General features: G+C 45.7%; 1 protein-coding gene across 1 annotated transcript in view; it reads right to left on the bottom strand.

Annotated features, from left to right (window-relative positions):
• The window catches only part of Dgki (diacylglycerol kinase iota), a 421,628-nt gene that overhangs the window by 388,239 nt on the left and 11,459 nt on the right, over positions 1 to 21,930 (bottom strand). The window lies entirely within an intron of this gene.

Here is a 21,930-nt window from a genome sequence, read left to right as displayed (position 1 = left end):
TGCCCAATAGAATACAACCAGGGAGCATTGATGTGGAGATGTAGGTGGAGGAAGACTGACTTAAAAGCCCGTGTCCTACCCATCTGTGAAATGAATTGGATGGACAGTATATTTGCGGCAGGGACAATTCAGGATGTGTCATGTATACAGATAGACAATATCGGTCCTATCTAGTCAGTGCTGCCTGATGAACTAAAATACAGAAAGAAATAAAACACAGTAAACGGAAGTGAGGAAAATGGTAAGAATAGTCTCAAACAAAAAATGCTGTAAATATGCCTGGGGCAGGTTGACTCAATAGGAGGGAGGGAGTGCATCTTTTGAAACAAAATACATAGGCCATTGACAATACTCAAAGGGAGCTGCTACTGCGACCAGAGGGTCCTGTGATACCCGAAGGTCTCAGGAGTGGTGCTGAGACAAAGTGAGCAGAGTCATTCACTGGAAAAATGAATAATGTAAGTCAGTTAGACGACGGACTAGAACTCACCTCTCCCCTCAGCCTTCTTGGTTTTGGCAGGTCTTCTTTGGGTGTGTTAGAGTCGGGAACACTGTCTGTGTTCCCAAAGCAGAGGGAGGAGCAAGAAGGGCCTATGAGCATCACCAAAGGTGTTGGAGGTTGGATGTTTGAGGACCGCAGGTGCAAACCCTTTGTGAACCGGCCCCTTGGGTGTTTAATATGTTGGTGTTGACGTTATGCATATGGCATCGGGAAACTAATGACAAAGAGACTCTGATACCTACTTCCCTGCATTTAAAGATCTGTTCCCAAAAATCTCCAGCCCTGAACATTTCACAAAGATGGTCATGGGGCCCTTCAAGCCTTTCAAATGCTCTCAGCATGAGACAGATGGAAAAATGCAGGGGTTTTTGGCAAGATTCTAACCCACTCAAACGTAGTGATTTGTCTCCAAATTAAATCTCGGCATTTCAAGCTGCAGTTAGTACTGACAAAATGCAACCTGCCGGTTCAGGGTATCTAATAGCTCTAATAGTTATTGAGTGAGATGCGGGCAAATGTGACTAATCTCAGGGTATAATTCCCTTGAAATAACCTCGGAAGAGAAAGCCAAAGGGAAAAATATGCTCATAATGAGGCAAAATGGATTTTTTTTTTATAAACACAAAGATAATGCAGGAAATATTGGTGAACCTCAAAGGACAGCGTCAGCGCCTCTATTGATCATTGCAGTCCTTTCCACCCTCTTTTCCCAGATCTCCAGGGTAGAGTGAAGGAGGCTACAGAAGAACAATGAAGGAGAGAGAGGGCGGAAGGGAGCGAAACTGTGTGACCTCATCCACAGAAGCCCTTCCTGGTAACTGAGCTCTGCCTAGGAGTTCTGAGCAGCTCCTCAGCCCTGGAGTGGAGCACTGGTAATCATTCCCGTAAAACGAGAAAATGCCAAGAAGGGTTCAAATCCCACATTGACTCTCCTCCTCTTGGGAGAACTGAGCCTCTCGTGCTCTGGAGAGTTTGACAGCTCCTAGCTTCTCTGACGATGGACACTTGAACTTCTAATCTGGCACAAAAACTGAGGTTTGGAATGAGACTAAGAAATGCTTTGGGCTCTGTAAACATTACTATTATATGGCTCACGAGAGAACCAGTGCGAAGAGAGAACTGAGCGCTGTACGCGACCCAAAGGTGCAGGAACTTTGTGTGCATCATGTACATATAAAAAGGGGGACTATTCACTGACCCCAGACAGGGCAGGTACATAAACTGAAATGCACACCTGGAGCAGCAATTTCCTGGCCCTGGGTTATTTAAGCAATCATCAAAGTTTAGACAACAAAAGATTATGCTTTTCTTAGGCTAACTTGAATCTTGCTACAAACACACACTCAATAATTACCTTAAAGATTTGCCCTCCTTTTGGTAGAGCGCAGTACTAAATACCATTGGCCCTCGGTTCATAAATGTAGAATTGCTAGCTTTATTGTGGCTTTTCTTGGATATGAATAAAATCTGGATTCCTTCCCTCTGAATCTTTCAAAGGGTAGCCCTCCTCTTTCTCCCTGGAAGAGCTACAAAACTGATGCATGACCCCCAAGAGCAAGGCAAAAACTCATGTCGCTGCATGTGATGCCAACACAGCTGATCACTCTCCCCTTCAGAAATCAGTCCAATAGTTTATTTAAGAAACTGGGAGCTGAGTCTACTTTGGAATAGAAGCAAAGCAATCAAAGAGTCAGTAATTCTAAAATGTTCTTCTGACATGGGTGGGGGAAAAAAGGCATCTTTTAAAAATAAAATGGCATATTTGTTCTCTCATTAAATACTTCCCAACTGGTCCATTGATGTAATTCAATTATGCTTTGGAAGTCTACTAGGTGGTGGTCACTGGTGTGGATATGATGTGGGAGAGATGAGTATGAAGGCTTTAAGACTTTGGAGGTTGTATTACACTCATGACACTGGCCATTGGCAATGCCTCTATGGTACCACTTATCACACTGAGAATGACAAATATGATGATGGGAACAATAGAAAACTAAAGGAAAAGGAGAGACTTCAGGCAAGAGTTGGTGTCTAGCATAGAGCTTGAATCTTGACTCTACTGTGCCTCTGGTACAGACTCTATCTCATGGGTCCGTGTACGCTGGTACAACATGGGGATGTTCCCTAGGTCCTCTTTATTTCACACCCTACAGACTGTCCCTAGAAAACTGGATCATATCATGAATCCAGCTCCCTTTGAAAAATTCACACCTTTTTCCCAGAGCATCATCTTAAATATCAAAATCCCTTTAGTGCCAACCTTTATCATCCAGAATGTTCAAACTCCCTTGGATGCATTACCAACATGTAGTTCACTATTTTTCCCAACCAGTGTAGCTCATTACCCGTTACTCTTTGTATGTATGTATGCATGAATGTATGTATGTATATGCATATATATAATTTATATAATTTTATTTAAATTTGAAACAAGCTTGTTTTACATGTCAATCCCAGTTCCTGTACCCTCCTGTCCTCCCCTGTTCCCTCCACCAGCCTCCATTCTATCCCTTTTCTGCTCCCCAGGGAGGGTGAGGCCATCCATGGGTGATCTTCAAAGTCTGTCATATCATTTGGAGCAGGGCCTAGGCCCACCCCCATGTGTCTAGGATGAGGGAGTATCCCTCTATGTGGAATGGGCTCCCAAAGTCCAGTCATATACTAGGGATAAATGCTGATCCACTACCAGAGGCCCCATAGACTGCCCAGTCCTCCTAATTAATATCCATGTTCAGGGAGTCTGGGTCAGGCCTATGCTGGCTTCCCAGCTGTAAGACTGGTGTCCATAAACTCCCCCTTGTTCAAGCAAATTGGGAGCATGATGGAGGGGAAAGGGAGTTAGGAGGAGGAGGACAGGAGAGATGGGCATGAGGGAGCAGAAAGATTGAGTCAGGGAAAGAATAGAGGAGAGCAAGAAAAGAGATACCATAATAGAGGGAGCCATTATAGGTTTGAAGAGAAATCTGGCACTAGGAAAACGTCCAGAGATCTATAAGGATGAACCCAACTAACAATCTAAACAATAGTGGAGAGGCCGCCTTAAATGCCCTTCCCTGATAATGAGATTGATGACTACCCCATATGCCATCTTAGAGCCTTCATCCAGTAGCTGATGGAAGCAGAAGCAGACACCCACAGCTAAACACTGAGCCGGACCTCTGGAATCCAGTTGCAGAGAGGGAGGAGTGATGAGCAAAAGAGTCAAGACCGGGCTTGAAAAACCCACAAAAACAGCCGACCTGAACAAGGGGGAGCTACCCTCTACTTTATCTGAGGCGCTACTTCACAACACAGCCAAATCTGAGACACAGACCACGTTCTTTAGTCTGCCTTTATTGCCTACACTTTATCAGCAAGTCCTCTTAGTTTGAAATTCCTCGGATTGCCTCCCCACTCTAACTCCCAGCTCGGCAATCCCCATGTCCTCTCCCCTGGACTGACATGAGGCTCTGCTGACCTCTCTCCCATGAATAACATGAATGAAAAGTAAACCTGAAACTTTTCAGTGCCTTTTCATACCAGCCGTAAAACAGCAGCAAGCCCTCCACTTTCACAACAGATCACTGCATGTAGCATCCACCCCCCTCCCCAGAACCCACAGCGTCTGCCCTTGAGGACCCTCTCCTGCATGACCAGCTCACTACAGCGTCTCAAGTTGCAGCTCCTAATATCCGCCACGAGGCTTCCAACCTCTTTCTCAGCCTGCCTCAAGTAGGCCTTGCTATATCCAAAGCTCAGACTGGAAACTTTTCCTCCTCTCCCTCCCACTGCTAAAGCTCAGCTACAACCAGCCCATCCCTCGTGACTTTCAGTTTCAGGAAACCAAGCTAGTATAGGAGCACCAAGCTCCTATTTTATAAGTAAAAACTCAGGTTTCCTCCCCTTTCATGTCTGCATCTGCTGCTCTAATTGGAGCTTGTCATGGCAACATGTGGAAGAACTTTCTCTGGGTTCTTTACATCTAATCCCCTTCTTCCCGCCATGCGTGTGTAGCACCTTCCCTTTGTACCCATACTTCAAAGTAAGTACACAGCAGCATCACATGAAGAAACAGCTGTGTACTCAGAACTAACCTGCTTTGCCCCATCTCCACTTCGTGCGAAGGCGTTCTAGTGACTCAGGGAACCTCTGGCCCCTTTTGTGTACACCAAGACTCAACACCTCGCAGTCCTACCACCGAGCAAAGGGAAGAAGGAAGGGAAGGGACAGGCATCTTTCCTGTCTCCACGTATAGGGTGGTAGTAACCAACCAATGCCCTGCAGTACTAACTCAGGCCAGCAATGCCATCTCTAGACTGGAATAAACTCGCTGTGAAGTCCCCAGGGCAGAAGGTCTGAAGGTCCTGATGCTGCGTGAAGTAAGGAGAAGAAGAAGGTCCATTGTCTGCTCAGAAACTCTGCCAAGAGACCGGAAACTTGTTATCCCACCCTGGGCTATCTCGGCAGCTCATTCCCGATGAAAACAGCCTGCAGAAATGTCAGACGGGTCATGTCTGCATTGTTGCTGAACATAAACCATAACTTATGGCACATATTCCAAACAAGACTGACTTGAAGGCCACAGCATGTCACCTCACCCCCCCCCCCGCCCCAACCCGAGTACTTTTCTTGAATAAGAACACCCCAGCCATCAGCTTTATCCCCATCAGGATTAGTCTCTCCTATGAGAACAGCACATTCCAGATCCTGCAAGGTGGACCACTCTTTCCACCGCAGGGGTCTTCTTGTTTACAAACTACCTGCTGGCTCGATTTCTACTCAACCACCTCATCGTAATGGTATCACTTCGTGGTCCTGAGGTTTCCCCACATCCACTTCACAGGTTGTCTCCCTGATCCCCCACAGTGGACATCCGAAGATCACCGGATGCATCGCTCATCTTGTCAGTTTCTAGGGGTACACTCTTGGGGAAATCCTTAACATCTCATTCTCAGTTTGGAATGAGGATAACCACACTTCTATCCCTGTGGGATTATTTTAGGACTCAGATGTGTCAATACACATAAAATTCTTAGAGCTGCCTGCCAGGAAGCAATAGTGGAATAAAAAAGCTAACTATGGCTGTCATTCCAGCACCACAGATACTGTACCCAACTTGAACCCATCCACAGAGAAGTCCTAATATCAAACTTCTCCACGTATCATCTACTCAAACCATACTACCAGAGGGAACCAGCAAGAAAGTCAAAACCCTCCAGATATTTATAGCAATAGAGGGAAGATACAGATAACAGAAATAAGTGAATACAGTATCAGATGGTGTGGAAAGGCATGAAGACAGTCAAATTGTAACCAGAAGACAGTCAGATTGTAACCAGAGCTAACAGGGTAAATTTCCGTGTAAAGTGGAGATGGGCGAAGATGCCACTGAGGATTTGACCTGAATGATGCAAACTGTAGGGTGTAAAGAATCCTCTTGCTGACACCTAGGATACGTAGGGCAGGGTAACCTCTGTGGAGGGCCATTCTGTGCTTTACAAGTGTTTATCAAACCTGATCTCCAGCCACTGGATGCCAGTAGTACCCCAGGAGTTGTTACAAATCTCTCCCATTGAATAAACAGATTGAAGAATGAAAAGTTAAGTAGTAATATACTGTTGCCATACCCATTTCATTTCTTGATTCGGCCTTGATCACAAACTTGGTTTTTGGTTTTCCGTATAATCAGTGTCTTTGTTTGTTTTGAACTCTTGACCTTTGTGGAAATGCCTTCCCACCCCACTTCAGTGGAACAATCTTCATCCCTTGTTGTTTGTGTGTGTGGAGGGGGTGGCTTGGGGGTTTTTGTTTTGTTTTGAGACAGAGCCTCATACATCCATGCTAGTCTCAAATTCACTATAGAAGCTGAGAATGACCTTGCTGTTATCTCCTCCTCCCTAGTGCTGGAATGACAAGTGTGTGCCTGCTTTAGGCAGTGCTGCGGTCAATCCCAGAGCTTCGTGCATGCTGAAGATACACTCCGCAGAGCCACATCCCCAAACCATCTCCATCTTCACTACCCAACTCAGAGCATCACACCCTCTCACTCCCGTATCCTTGATGCCTCGGACATATACTAGGCACAATTAAATGTGTGCCTAATTAATTATATTACTATATTTGGAGATTTAACAATCACTGAGACCACAAAATACACCAAGACACAAGCCAGATACTGCCAAAAGTGTTGTGTGGCATAAGAGAAATAACAGAACAGCATCTTGAGAGCTGACACACAGGTAAAATACCTTCTAATGAGCCTTGTACTCTTTAAAATGGAACAAAATAAATGCCATTTGTGATAGTCCCGCAACTCCCCTCCCCAACACAGTCCCATAGTCACAGATCTTGGTTATAATCTCAGTACTAATCCTCAAACATCTCGCAGGCTGAACACAAGGATGTTCATACTGAGCACTGATCCTTCTAGAAAAAAACAAAAACAAAACCCCTTCTAGGTTGAGCCTGGGGACACAGACCTCTAATCCCAGCCATTCAAGAGGCTGAGGCAGAAGGATCAAGAGTTCAAGGCCTGCCTGATCTACAAACTGAAATCAAGGCCAGTCTGGCCAATTTAGTGAGGGCCTGCCTCAAAATAAATGTAGAGAGAGGCTGAAAATGTTTGCTCAGTGATCGCAGGCTTGCTTAGCATATGTAAGCCCCCCCCCCAGGTTCAATGCCTCCTTTTTTTCTTCTTCTTCTTTTTAATCCTGCAGTTCCACTGGATTATTCCAATTGTGTGATTCCTTCACATGTAGGGAAGACACAGCCATGTGTGAACTACCCTGGACAATGCTGAACAGTACCTTCCGTGCCTTTTTTGTATCCACTGTATCCCTTTGTACATATGTTCACGTTCTATCTATCCAGCAGAGCCAGTGTACAGACACCTATAATTGCCTTCCATTTAACACCAGTACCACGCCCTCCATTTATTGGCTGCTCCATAATTTGAATATTACTCTTGATGACCCCTATGTCCGGCTGTCATGCACAATTAATGGTATGTTCTCAGAGCATGAGAAGCACATGGAAATTAATCCCCTTGATTGCAAAGATAAGGTAATTGGAGAGTGGTTTGAGAAGATGATAGGCTACCAAATGAGACCTCCTGAGATGCACTTCAAGAACAAAACCCTCACGCAAAAGCAGACAATCCAGAGACTGAGAACTGTGTTGGAGTTGTGACAAAACACTCGCCCGAGTCTCCTGTGTTGAAGGGGAAGTTGAGAGGCACAAGCTAACACTCAGGAGTGCAAGAGTGTGTCTTCAATTACACAGGTACATTCCCAACGTGGACCCAGCGGGGAACTCAGACTTTTGTGTAATGCTGTTTTTTTGTACCTGTTCCCATTTCCTAACCCCAGCCTGACTCTTACTCCAAAGATAAATGAAAATTCAAGAACAATGCATGAATGAATACATTAGACACATACACACTTGCACACACACTGATCCTTGCTTACTGACAGTCACAATACAATTACCAATAATACAAAACTTGAAAATAGTATTTTCACATGAAATGCCCTAAATAACAAAGCCATTATCAAATAAATCTGCCACCACCACCACCACTGCCCAAGAAAACCACTTCTAGCCACACAGAATGGGAAATCTCCATCTCCTAAGTGACAATCTTGAGACACGATCATATAAAAGTGCTTTAGTCAGTGTCAAAGTTCCATCAAAGGATAAAACAAGTCCTGGATGGTTAAGCCCCAGCTTTAACTCAGACAACCAGTGCTCTGATGTTGTCCTTTTAGCACTGCGGCCCACGAGCAAACACCAGGCAACACAGATGTTATACCAGATCAAACTCCTCAACAAAGCTGTGTCCCAGAGCCACATCCCCGAACCCACACAGAGAATCCCAGCATTTCTGAAAGATTGTGTAGCCCAGCCTCTGCATTTAAAAGCAAATTATCAGCTCTTCTCACAGTTCCCCCAGAAAGGTGGTGTCTAAATTCTGTGTAGCAAGCGCTCCATCATCCGTTATGGTCCACTGCAAAGCCCACAGCCTGCCAGGTTCTCAAACACCTACCTACATGCTAGTATCAAAGGACAACTCACTTGTCCTGGGCTACAAGATGCTTCCTGTAGTCCCCATGATGATGCCATCCCCTGTCTACCTGCAGATGAATGTTTCAGCAATCGGTCAAGCATCACCTCCGCTGCAAAGCGCTCTCTTACCCCCTTGGCGTGGAGTACCACATTCCCTCGTCTATTACCCCCTGACGCTTCTTACATACCTCTAACAGAGCATTTCTCATCACATGTATATCTGTGTTGCTTATGGATCTGTATCCCTTTATTCTTACTTGCCTGCTTGGTTTTGAGCTGGCAGTTTGTTCTGGAAGTTTGTCGTGCAACGTTTTTGCTTAGCAATCTGTCATTTTCTCGAAATACTCTCCCACTGAGTCATCCTTGTAATGATAAGGGTAAACAATGTCTACTTGGTTCTCACGCTATGAGACAAGGTCATTGATGGTGTGTGACAGGCCAACATGGGAGACACCGTGAAGGACACCCAAAATACGAAGCAGCTGTCAGGGTGTGGACATGGACAACACTTGTTTGTAGTAGATAATACCATACGTGTGCGTGTCTGAGTTCCTTTAGGTTGGGATCAGTATTTCAGGTGCCTCTCGTATCCTTGAAGGTGAGGGCACATGTTCTTTAATAGTTAAAGGAAGCAAAATGAAGGTGGTAGAAGATAGAGATGCTGAAGCACAGGAAGAGATCTGCCCAGGTTCTATCTCCAAATGGTCACAGACTATATCCAGGAAAGGCCAAGCAGCATACCTGACAGACAAACCAGGGTCCACAGAGCCGTTAGCCACCTGCACAGCGTCTCTCCACCCCCTACCTTCTCATCTCCCTTCCACCAGAGCACAGCTCTTTGTTCCACCCACTCACTGCTCAGATAAGGGCAACCACAAGTGAAAATTCCTACAGTCAGGCTTCCAGAAGTCAAAAGAGCAGCTGATGCGGGCACTCAGGTGAACAGTTTAATGAGCAAATCTCTTCCATGCAAAGCAAATGCTCACGGGAAATGGTCATACTCCTCTCTGCGGTTCCTGTCATAGCAACTGTTCAGCCACCAATCCCTAACCTCTTAACCATCCGCCATGCCAATTGCAATGACGGTGTCTCAGGAGAGGGGGCTGGAGGTCCCCCGGCTGTTTCTATAATTACTGGGAAAGCCCCATGACTGATCAAGGCCTCTCCTACTTGCAAAGAAAACCGGCCAGCAAAACCAGCCAAGAGATTAGCCAGCTGGCAGGAGCTCCTAGGGTGAGGCTATGTGAGCCCAGACCAGCCTCCTAGCACGGTGCAAGGCCTCCCAGCCAGGAAGCAGGCCATGCCAAAAGGTGAGGACTCACAAGTTCCAGCCCAGAGCCAGCTTTCTCTGAAAATGTCAGAGCCATCCACTGGGGCCTGGCCCCTCCTGAGCTTCAGCCAATTTGCACCTTATTAGCAACAGCCTGTCCCCAGTGACACTCCCTCAGAAATCCCACATCGTCGTCATCATCGTGTACCTCATTGGTGCTCAGTGAGCTAGGCATCTGGGGAGACAGGCATAGGAGAGTGACAAGGCTCTCAGAGCACAAGCTCTGACACCCATTGGCTCAAGCTTAGCAGGGGCTGAGAATCCAAGGACTATGAAGCCAGCTGATGGTGATGACCCCAGTGGATGCAACCAAAACTGCCTCTGAGAGCCACCAGAAGTCTGGTGGTGCTTCTGCTTGGATGCCTTCCACACAAAAGTGCTGCTGCAGATTCTGTATCTTCTCTATAAAGATAAAAAAAAATCTAAGAAACTCTTTAGAGTCCTTTAAAAGAAAAACACACTAAAAACATTATGTTTCTAGTTCAAAACTTTTAAGGAAGCCTCATGAACATGTTAAGTTTTCTATGGTGCTTACTGTGGAAAAGGAGAGTAAGCCAAAGTCTTGGGGGAGAGCTGGACAATGGCCTTTATTGTGACTGCCTCCAGGGACTCTGATTAGCACCACAGTCAAGGGGGGGCCAACAGGAGAATGTCACAAATACAGCAAGCAAACAGAAGGTATGACAGTACAAGGGACAACAAGATCTTCAGAGTCTGCAGAGTAAATCCAGCGTAGGCAAGGTAAAGGTATCTGAGGGCGAAGGGTAAGAAGGGAGACTCAAGGGGGGAGGGGGGGTCACACCACTGACAGGCAGAAAGGCTCTGGGATTGGAAGTGCCAGGTGTGTCTGAAGGTGAGTGACGAGAAGGGATCAGAGAGGAAAGGTGTGTGTGTGTGTGTGTGTGTGTGTGTGTGTGTGTGTGTGTTCATACACGTACAAGTCCGTGCACGCAAATGTGGGAGGCCAAAGGACAGCTGGTGTCATTCCCCCGGAGCTGTCCACCACACTTTTCAAGGCAGGGTCTGTCACTGTCCTAGAGTGAGCCCCAAGGATGTCTCTGCCTCGCTGATAAAGAGATTAGAAGTGCCACCAAGCTAGCTTGTTTTTTGTTGTTGTTGTTGTTGGTTGGTTGGTTGGTTGTTTTTGTTTTGTTTTGTTTATGTGAGCTCTAGAGCTCAAGCGAGGGTCCTCACGCTCACAAGGCAAGCACTTGACTGGCTTAGGGTCTCCCCATTCCGGCAAAGCATTCCGTATAGAGGTACCGACCCGAGACCCCATCCACAGCCACCTATGGTAATCCTATCCCACCTGAAGTTGCAACTAAGATTTCATTTCCAAAGGAGCTAAGCCAGTGAGGAACTAGAAATACCCGCCCCAGTTGAGCTGGAGTGAGACTCTCTATTAATGGCAGAGATCAAATGCCAGTACACACTCAAACTAATAAACATAGAGCGTCAGAGAAAACACAGCCAGCTACAAAAGGAAAGTTGGAGGAGTCTCCACTAAGAAAGCCAAACAGAAAACACTAATGTTTAGCATTTTTCCAATAAAAGAGTTCAGGTCCCACAGTGAAGCTTAAGAGCCCATGACATACATGTGCACACAGATTCTACACTGCCTCCTCCTGTCTTGGGCTTACATAAAACTGGGTCATCAGATGTTTGAATCACCCAGTGTACAAAGAAGATACACAAAAGGAAGAAAAGTGATTGTGTGTGTGTGTGTGTGTTATGGTGTATATGCATGTGTATGTGTTTACATGTATGAGGGCATGTATGTGAGGCAGTGCATGTGTACATGTGTGTATGTATGTGGAACCTGAGATTGATGCTGTGAGCCTTCCTTGACCACTCATTACTTTTATATTGAGGTATGGTCTCTTGCTGAACCCAGAGCTCAAGGGTCCCAGCTGGGCTAGCTAGCCAGTTTGCCCTGGGATTTCCCGACTCTGCCTCCAAAGCATTGGTATTGCAGGCCACCACCATGCCCACCTGGCATTTGATGCTTTTCCTTGGCTCTTACCCCATGGAGCTATCTCCCCAGGCCCAAGGAGAACTGTTTTGAAGAAATTAAAATGTGATCATAGTGAGTAAAGCATGCAAAATTATAATTAATATCTTCATCAAGTAAAAGAAGGAGCTTGCAAGGCATGACACATGAGAAGATACCTAACAGAAAGCAGGGAAGAATATGTCTAGGAATTAAAAATACAATTAAAATGCTAGGCAGTGGTGGAACCGGCCTTTAATCCCAGCGCTATTAATTCCAGCACTCTGGAGTCAGAAGCAGGTAGATCCCTGTGAGCTTGAGGCCAGATGGCCTGAAGAGCAAGTTTCAGGACAGCCAGAGCTACATAGAGATACCCTGCCTTAGAAAAGAAAGAAAGAAAAAAGCCAGTTCTTAATAATACTACTTCAAAATACTAGTAAAGGGGTGCAAAGCAGAGATCACCCCTGTTCTTAAGAAATGGAATAAGAATAAAGAGACATGAATAGAAAATTACAGCAATAATTTGGAGGATGAATTACCTATATAATATAAAATGCACTGAAACAGAAGGAAAAACAAGTAATAAAACGAAAGAAAATAACCTTCTTCCAGTCCCCAAGAAAGTGAAACTCTAGAAAAAAAAATTCCATCTGAAAAAGTCTAAAACATCTCCAACAACATGGATATTGGTATCCGCAGTGTGACATATTTTTCTAAATAGGAAATATAAAGAAAAGATGTTTTTAAAACACAAGAAGAAAGAAAAAAACCGAGTTAATGGAGGTCAGAAAGCTGCCAGACCTTGCATTCAAAACCTTGGACGTCTGTTTCCCATCTAGAATGCCGCATTTTAAAAAGTATCAATCAAGAGGGAAGGTAGAAACATAAGGTATCCCAGACATGAAATGGTTCTAAGTACCTCATCCCCATGCATCTATTCTGAAAAAGTTGCTGCAGGATGCTTCATATCCTGGAAAACTTTTACAACTCAGTCATCTAGAAGTATCACAGAAGCCCCTAGGAGAAAGTAAAATTTCATCTAGGATGCTGCTGCTGCTATAAAAGTTGTGTGTTCCACCAAATAAGGCATGGACAAAACTAGTAAGTTCTGAAAAGCAGAAATCCAAAAGCACAGAGGACCAGACCAACCAAAATGGCAATGGGAAATCAAGATAATGGAGAAGTCTGGGAGCTGTGTAAACACAGTCCCGAAAGGGCAAGATGACAAAGAGAGGCAGAAGGGAGGTCTAAGAGGAAAATAACAAAATCCATACGTCCTCCAGTGTGATTGCAGACTCCAGATTCAAGGTCCCGTTAAGGATTTGAGGACTAGAGGTATGCCATGGCAGACAATTTGCAAGCTGATCCAGTAAGAATGTGAACTCCAGGCCAGCCTGGGCTGCACAGCAAGCTCCTGTCTTAAAACATAATTTATTGATTAAAAGTTTTAAGTGTTACAGAAATATTAGGAACAAGCGTGTAAGATAGCTTTTAAAACGAGACCGATGATACAAAAAATAGGAAGTCTTCATAGAGTATCACATGGGTTAATTATGGAGACTTGTATGTTCTTAGCAATGTGAACATTTATTAGTGATTTAAACAAAACTGTGTATGAACACATTAGATGGATGGAGGAAGTGCCAAGAAACTCAATCCTTGCCTTCTCAAAAGAGAAAAAAGAAGAAAAAGAAAAGTTACACAGCAGCACTCAGTGGACTCTTACATGTGAATATTAATAAGGTAGGATGCACACAGCGCAAAACTGTCCTAACTTGCTTTCTGCTGCCGGGATGAAACAGTGGCCAAACACGGAGGGATGGATGAGGCGGGGGCTGCAGCAGAGACCTCAGAGTTCTGCTTGCTACTTGCTTTCCGCAGCTTGCTCAACTTGATTCCTTAAATGACCCAGGACCGTCTGCTCAGAAGCAGCTTCACCCACAGTGGGATGAGCCCTTTAACACCAATCATTAGTCAAAAAAAAGTCCCACAAACGGTGCCCACAGGCCAGCCCAACGAAGGTGATTCCTCAGCTGATAGTTCACCTTCCCAGGTGGCTAGTTTCTGTTAGATTGACCAGCGCGTACACAGTCAAAGTTTCGTGGAATTGGAAATGTCCAGGAGACATGGAAATGCCAGAAACGTGGAGTTGTTATAAGCCCTCTGGTTCTAACTGACTTGCACATTAAGCTTTGCTTGTTGGTTACTTTTATTACATCTTACTAAATAAATATAAGTAAGATATACTGATTAAAATGAAAAATGACACACGTGCAGGTGTACCTCCCCGAAATGATATGGACCAATAGTAAACCTATATTCCTGAGTGCCCTTAGGAAATGTAATTACCTCAAGAAGTCCAGAGTCTTCATGAGGCTTCAAGGAAGATAGCTTGATGTTGACGTAGCATGGACCACTTACATCCAACTAGAAAATGTCTCCTGTGCCTACTTTTCCGTTAGTCAACCCCACCGGTCATCCTGGACAGTAGCATCACAAGCCTCACTTCTCAGGAAAGGATACTGGATCTCAGATAGAGAGAGTGATACCCCATGTACATGCACATGCACCCCAGCACACATACACAGTTGGTAGGAGGCCATGGTGTTTTGTAACCTGCAAGGCACACCGGTAGACTTATTTTCCAAGAATGTTTACCCCTTTGTCTATGGAATGAGGGACAGACACCTTAAATATACTATGGGGGGGGTCCCTAGAAGTAAATTCTTTTTTTTTCCAGCACTGAGCATGATTTGTGCATGCTAAGCAAGAATTCTACTTCTTCTGAGACTCACCCTCTGCCTTAGAACAGAACCAGCTTCATTAGACTGATTGCATCTAAGTTGTCAACCATTATCCACTAGCATCCTCTTATTCTGAAACTCACTGGTGGGACGCAGCCTTGCAGCAGGAACATCACTCACATGGGCCCTGCCTGCCTGCAGAGGCAAATTTGCTCATCACTTTGGGTGGCCTTAAACCAAGTTTTGATTTTTTTTTTTTAACCTGCCTGCTAATATTACTTTGATCCTTAACATCACTCTTCCTTCTGCCTTACTTTTCCCTATTTTCCATTCATATGAAAAAATTATGATTTTCTAAAATGCAGGGAGTAAGCCAGCACCCAGGCAGGGGAGGCAATGTGACATACACAACGCAGAGGCCATGCTGGGTGTCGCCCTCACCCTTTGGGAGCAGGATGAAAGACAGCAGACAGAACTGGTCAGGCAAGCTTTCCCCCTCAATGTTGCTGTTCCTTCCCTGAAGATTTGGTCTGGAGAGAGTGCACGGCCTGCAGCTGAATGCAAAGCTCTTCTCTCTGCAAAACTATCTGCATTTCTACTAACTGGCCTGGTCCATCTCTGTTCATGGTACAGCATTAGGCAGCAACACCACCATCCCCATCAGTAAACATGTTTAAGCTGCTTGACGACTATTTCTTAATCTATCTGGAACACACATGATCCTCTCATTAATTTGCTTAGTAGTCTCCAGGCATCAGAGTCAAAGATGGGGGGGACAATCTGCCTAAAAACACAATCCACAATTTGAGACTTTCTCCCAACCAGTTTAGGGTTGTACAGCCCTGGGCACAGCAGCTTCTGGGATTTTCCATGTGTTTAGCTGTCTATGTCTTGAGGCAATGTTGCTTTGCTGAATTATGAATGAATGGCATCGAATCCAGACGTGGATTATTATGTGACTTGATGTAGAAGCGAGGTCCCTGTGACTGAGGACGAGTCACACTGTCCTCTCTCAGCCTTTCTCAAACCCTCATGTGTGACTGGATTTGCCCCACCTACAGCCTCTGAAGCACTAGAAGAGCCTGCTCCTCCACCCCTGGCCACTTCTCAGACAACGATCTCTCTCCCTCTTCCTGTCCCTGGGGGCAGTAAGAAAGCTTTGGAGTGTTTGGGGACAGAGAGGACTGGCGACATCACTTTTGCAGCCACAGCTTCTGTGGCAGTAACCATGGTTCCAGAAGCTGGGGAACTAGCTGCTGCTTCGAGGAGAGGGGTGTTACCTCTCTGTCCAAAAGCCTCCAGCGGCTTTCTGCTAATGATAATCCTTCTGATGACACCCCTGCCTCCACTGCCTCACTTCCCATTTCACGCTCAAAGCAAAAATCAGTCCACAGTTCACACCGTGATGCCAATGTAAGCACACCATCCCCAGTGCCTGCAATGTCTCCTTGCTCTGCCCGACCCCACCCCCCCACCCCCCCAAAACCCCCCCCCCGTGACTCTACTCCTTCCTGTTGAGCTTTTAGCAACTCTTCAAAATCAATAGCCCAAGAAAACTCCTCCCAGATGTAAGTAACTTTTCCCTTTCGTGTCCATGAAGCTCAGACGAGAGCATGCGCACACTCTGTGCCTGCTGTTTTCTGTTGTTCGAGCCTCTACTGTCTATCGAGCACAAAGGAACTCTGACTCCTGGCGAAGATCCTTTCCTGTGTGGGTTTCTAGGTTAAAAAAGAAAAATCAAAGGGTCTATTTTGAGAGAACTTCAGAGGAGATTAGAAGTCAATGGATTGGGTTTCAAAAGATTTTCTGTCTTTCCATTTGGAACCCAGGATAGGTTTTCTCTGCTGCATCCATGATATGAACGAGTCATTTGATTCTCTCCTTGACCTCACCATGTCTTCGTCCTCCAATCAAGGCTCGGGTGCCCGCCCCCAACTCCAGAGTCTTCATTCTGAAACAGGCTCCTGTCATCTGGTCTCTCTCCTCCACACGGTCCCCTGTATGTCTCTCCCTCGGTTTGTGACCCCAGGTTTTCTAAGGACAGTTGAGTGCTTCTCCCCTTTCTCACTGAATGGTAAACCATTGATGCCAGAACTTCCAAGTTCTCCTGTATTTCTATCAGCATAGATTTGCACAGTGTCACACAGACTGGGCACCCAGTACGTTTTCACGTAGTTCCCTAGTAAGTGACAAGCCTTGGAAACATTTACAGACTAGGCCATATACTACTCAGTTTTGTGTAGATAAAAGCCCTACAAAGCAGCTAAGCTTTTATCTAGGGGACTGTTCATGCCATAAAACACAGGCAAGGAAAAAAAAATCTCACAGATACTCTTTCCATTTTTAATATCAAGGTTTCAAAGAGACGCTCGATACATGGGAGAGCCTGAGAGACGCTTGAAATTCATGTCTTTCATTTCTCATCTTTTAAGGCTTTTCTCCTTCCCCATTACTCAACATCCTCACAAATTATCTTGCTCCCTTCAGTGAAGGATGCAAACTACTGAGGTTGTTTTTAGAACACCCTGGTGTGTAGTATTGTCAGTTCAAGGCACGAGAGAAGCCACACAGATGCACACAGATTCTCCTGGGGCGTTTGCTGGGTCCTTGCAGCCTTTCACAAAAAAGCCCTCAGGTCTTTTTCTCCAGGCACCAGGTGAGCCACATGAAAGGTTCCAGTCCCTGTGTACTCTATAGTGGATTGTAACTAAATATTTACAGAGCACAACTGAACTAACATTAAAAACAAAACAGACAGCGTAGCAAGCAATCTCTGTGACTAACTCAGACTGAAGCTACAGATCCGTAATGCAAGCTCACCCCTCCATCTTGGACGATGCTCAATAACCCCCAATGGAGTTCCTCTTTCACACTGTCCCCACAAGCGACTCTCAGGCGCTGAGCTTTCCTAGATGGATAAGTTTCCAGCTCCCTCCAACCCCCCGTTGTGTTCTCTTACACCTAGGACTTCAGGCATTGAGTGAAGGAAGGGAGAGTGTGGTGTGCAACGATGAGAAGTCAGACTCCATGACCTTATCCTCTGGGAAGTGAGTCACCGCTGCAGTTCGGAAGGAAGGAACACTACGCCCTAGAATGATCTCTCCTTTCTGCTCACATCCCTAACATATGACATCTTAACTAGGGAGCAGGATGTCTAACTCAGGAACGATACTGTTCAAGGTTACCACTCAAGGAGAGCTGGCTAGAGGTTTCCACAGCTTTGATAAATTAGTGTCTTGGTGTGTCCCTCAAATAGCCAGCTATTCAGCTGTACTGTCTACAGTGATGACAATGTTCTCCCTCTGTGCTGGCTCCTGTGGGAGCTACTTGTGTGTGTGGCCGCTAGGCACATTGTGTGTATAAGACTAAGAAACTGGGTATTGCATTTAGTTCATTTTAATTGGCTTCAAAAAGCAGAGGAAACCAATGCCTACTATGTGTGAAAGCAAAGCCCTCGTGATGAGACCTTTATTCTCCCCAAGGTTCCACAGAGAGGAGACAAGACCGTTGCAAGTCAGATTAGAAAGCTGAGGGAACACATCTTCAGCAACATGATATGAGATGGGAGTGGGGGGGGGGTACAAACAGGAAGTAGAAAGACACTATGAACTCTCAAATCCTTCCCCGTTGATGTACCTCCTCCAGCAAGAATATACCACCTCCCGAACAGCTCTACCAACTGAGGATCAAGTATTTAAAATTCTGAGCCTATGAGGGAGCATTTCTCAATCAAAACACCATAGCCATCAACTACAGGTTTAGCCCAGTACAGCGAGCGTTCTTAATCGGGTTCACTGTCAACTACATCAGCGGTTCTCGACCTTCCCAGTGCTGCGGTCCTTTAATACAGTTCCTCACGTCATCTGACCCCCAACCATAACATTATTTTTGCTGCTACTCCATAACTGTAATTTTGCTAGTTATAAATCGTAGTGTAACTATTTTTTGGAGACAGAGGTTTGCCAAAGGGTCTCAAACCCACGGGCGGAGAACCCCGACACTATAAAAAAAACTTCACCAGAGCTGAGTGAACGCAACTTCTCAAGGAGTTCCAGCAAACCTAAGAAGGGTTGACACAGAGGCTTCCAGCGCCGCCACACCTTGCACTAGCACAGACAGAAGGACAGTGACAGTCATCATATGAGAAGTAGAGATGACAGCAATTAGTTCTTAAGGAAGACCCAGCCCTTTCTCGTTAAAGAGAGGAGAGGGTGGAGGAAACGAGGAGAAAAGACCAGGTAGGCAGAAGAATGGACCTCAAGCACTCTAGAAGCGGTTGGTATCTGAGATACATATAAAGAATGCCAAGTAAAGATGTAGCAAAACTGAAATGGCAAGTATTAAGGAAAATTGCTGCAGCCTAGGCAAAACTTGGGGAATGGCACAGTAGTTGGTTGAGTTTTGTGGTCCGGTGACTTGGCTTTAGAACGGGCTTCATAGCAACTAGCCTGCACCCATGCTAATCCACAGCTACAACCAATGGCCACACAGAGAGACTCCAGTCACACAGGGGGCCACCAAGAGATGAAAATCCTGAGTGTTCCTCATCACAAGCTCTACTCTGGCTCTGGGGCCGACTAAACTCTGAAACAGTGGTGAACTTGTGTGGATTTGTCCACCTCCAATTTGAACAAGCACCTTATAGGCGCTAGCAGTGCCCTTGGCTAGACCACATTCTCAGTTTAGTTCTCCAGTTTTACGAAGAAAACCATGGATAACCCAAAATGTTGTCAAGTCAAGGGCAACCACAAAAACGAAGGTGAATATAACAGGGTAAGGATGGAGAGATGGCTCAGCCATTGAAGGCTAGGCTCACAACCACACCACAACCACAAGAATGAAAGTGGAGGTGGTCTGGTGTAGAGAAAGAAGGACTATGGAGGTAGACAGCCTCTGGCTGCATATATGTGAAGACACGTTATACAGAGTCTTTTGTCATGCCTCCCAAAAGGGAAAGCACGATCCCCACAGGTAGAAACCACAGGGCCAGCTGGGGACACACGTGAAAGCAAGGCAGGATGGGATAAATGGGGACTGCATGTGACCAGAAAATACGCCCTGCAAGGATAAGATCTTTGGCTTGAAATTAATTGTGTTGCCCCTGTAACACTAGGTTTGTTCAACTTGAAATATGAAGGCGAGTGACAGAGAATTTTCTGATAGGCAAGACTGCATACTGCTCTTCAAGTGGACCCCAGTTAGGTCCCCAGTACCGATGCGAGGCTCACCTATGACTCCAGCCTCTTTAGTGCCCTCTTCTGTACGGTCTGGAACTCAGATCCTGGCTTCATTGCTAGTTGGCCTAGGTGTGATTTCACTCTCTTGTGCCTCGGCTTCCTGTTCTATACAGCTATGAATAGTAGAAGTGTCTCCCTCATAAAAGCCCTGTAAGAGGTAACCGCAATCCTGTGTGCATGGCACCTAGCAAGGTCCCTTACGAGCACACAGTAGGGCTCGGTTGATGTTACCAGAACAGCTGTGAGAGGTGCGCAGGGCAGATGGCCGAGAGCCTCTCAGACAGGTGTCTCCTGGCACCTGGATCTGACTTCCCCTGTGGTTCGGTACCAGGTGGGAGTCATCGGTACTGCTTAAGTGACTTTCCTCTCACAGACAACGGGTTCCTGTAACCAGGCTGCTTCACCGAAGCTCTTTCAAGCAACTGTTGGGAAGAGCACAGAGAAACCTGCGAGCGGCAGCCATTGCTGGAGAGATGGGCATAACCATTTACTGTTTATTGACTTGTCCGTGCATCACTGCTTCTAGACACTACCGTCTAGTTCCTGGGAGAGATGCTCCTCCTCAAATGGGAGGGCAATTTACTGGAAGTTAAAGGCAGGTTCTGAGTCCCAGTTACTCCAGAAAGAGTTTTCTCTCAGGTAACTGGGTAGGGCAAGGTGGAGGAGGGTGAAGGGCAGGGGTGGGGAAGGGGGAGGGCAGGCAGTCTTGCACAGTGCACTCTTGAAAATCACAACGGGCAACCACTGCTACCACTACCAGGGAAGAGCCGTGCGTCTGACCACACCTAGAAGGAAGTCTCAGGCGTTCCTTTGAACTCACACTCTCTTTCCTGGTAAAACTGGACTCCATGGCTTATGCTAGCCTAGGTATGGTGTCTTATTTCTTTCCAAGAACCTTCAGTTGCCAGTAAAATATCAATGCAATGAAATCACGGCCACAACCAGACTTCTTGGTGGCAACCAAATTCTGGTCTAGACCAGGTTACTTCAAACAACCTAAACTATCCAGAATATCCCTTTGAGACTGGGTCTGGCATAAGACAATGACTGTGGCCTCAAAACCCAGCTCTGTTTCCTGGGGAGGGCTTCAGACCCTTAAAGCTGCTCTTGCTGCCTACAGTGCACAGAAGGTGGGAGGCGTTGGTAATCTGCTACACTGAATTAAGTAATCTGCTACAATGAATTAGGTAATCTGCTACATTGAATTTTCTCCTTATTTTCCACAGAAAAGTTGAGGTGGTTACTTCTTCCCCTAAAGTCACTGAGCTGCCAGAACACGTGCTCTGTGGAGACCTGAAATGTAGCTGCTACAAAAATGACATGCTATTCTTGGAAAAACCTATGTCATTACTTGAACTGGATCTCCCTTACAATGAAATGGCTGCTGCTTAGCAACTAATGCAAAGGAAGAGTCCAACTGCCTCCCTCTCTCCCTCCCCAGCTCTTATCATTTCTTCGCTTTCCTAGTAAGAGTTGTACTAAGCAGAGACCAGGGAAGGGGAATGGGATGGCGATGAGGTCGTCCTTGCTGTCGATGCCATATGGGTTTGGCATATGCCAGTTGGTAATGGATTCCATCTCTGGCCATTGTGATTAAGCATGGAGATAAATTCAAGTTAACACGAGGATGACGTCGATAGCTATCTTTGCATAGAGTCACTTAAGGAAACAGTGGCTGAATAAAAAGAAAGTGGGACCTCTGGTTCAGAATCCAGTGTGGATCGGGCAGGGCCCCTCGGGGCTTGTGGCCGTCAAGAAGTCACTGAGCTGTTGTGGCTGTTTCCTTCCGTGTATACTGACTGGGCAAACAACACAGGGAGCCTTGGGTTGTTTTGCAGTGAAAATGAGATCACTGATGTGAAAGGGGATTACTAACACTAAGCCTGAAATGCAGCACACACATTTTTATTATTATTAAGTAACCTAAATTTAGTCGGTATTAACAGTTAAAGAAATCTCCAGAAATTGGTCTGAAGAGAAAATCCCTTGGATTCTGTTGTAAGTAGTCTCATACTGGCTCATAGAAAGCTTCTGTTTTAATCTTTAAATAGCTTCCACATTTATTTTCCCAAGACGTTCTGAGG

This window comes from Phodopus roborovskii, unplaced genomic scaffold (genome assembly GCF_943737965.1).
Source record: "Phodopus roborovskii unplaced genomic scaffold, PHOROB, whole genome shotgun sequence".
Lineage (NCBI taxonomy): Eukaryota > Metazoa > Chordata > Mammalia > Rodentia > Cricetidae > Phodopus > Phodopus roborovskii.
The sequence above is the reverse complement of the archived record's forward strand: the minus strand, read 5'-3'. Positions and strand labels throughout refer to the sequence as shown.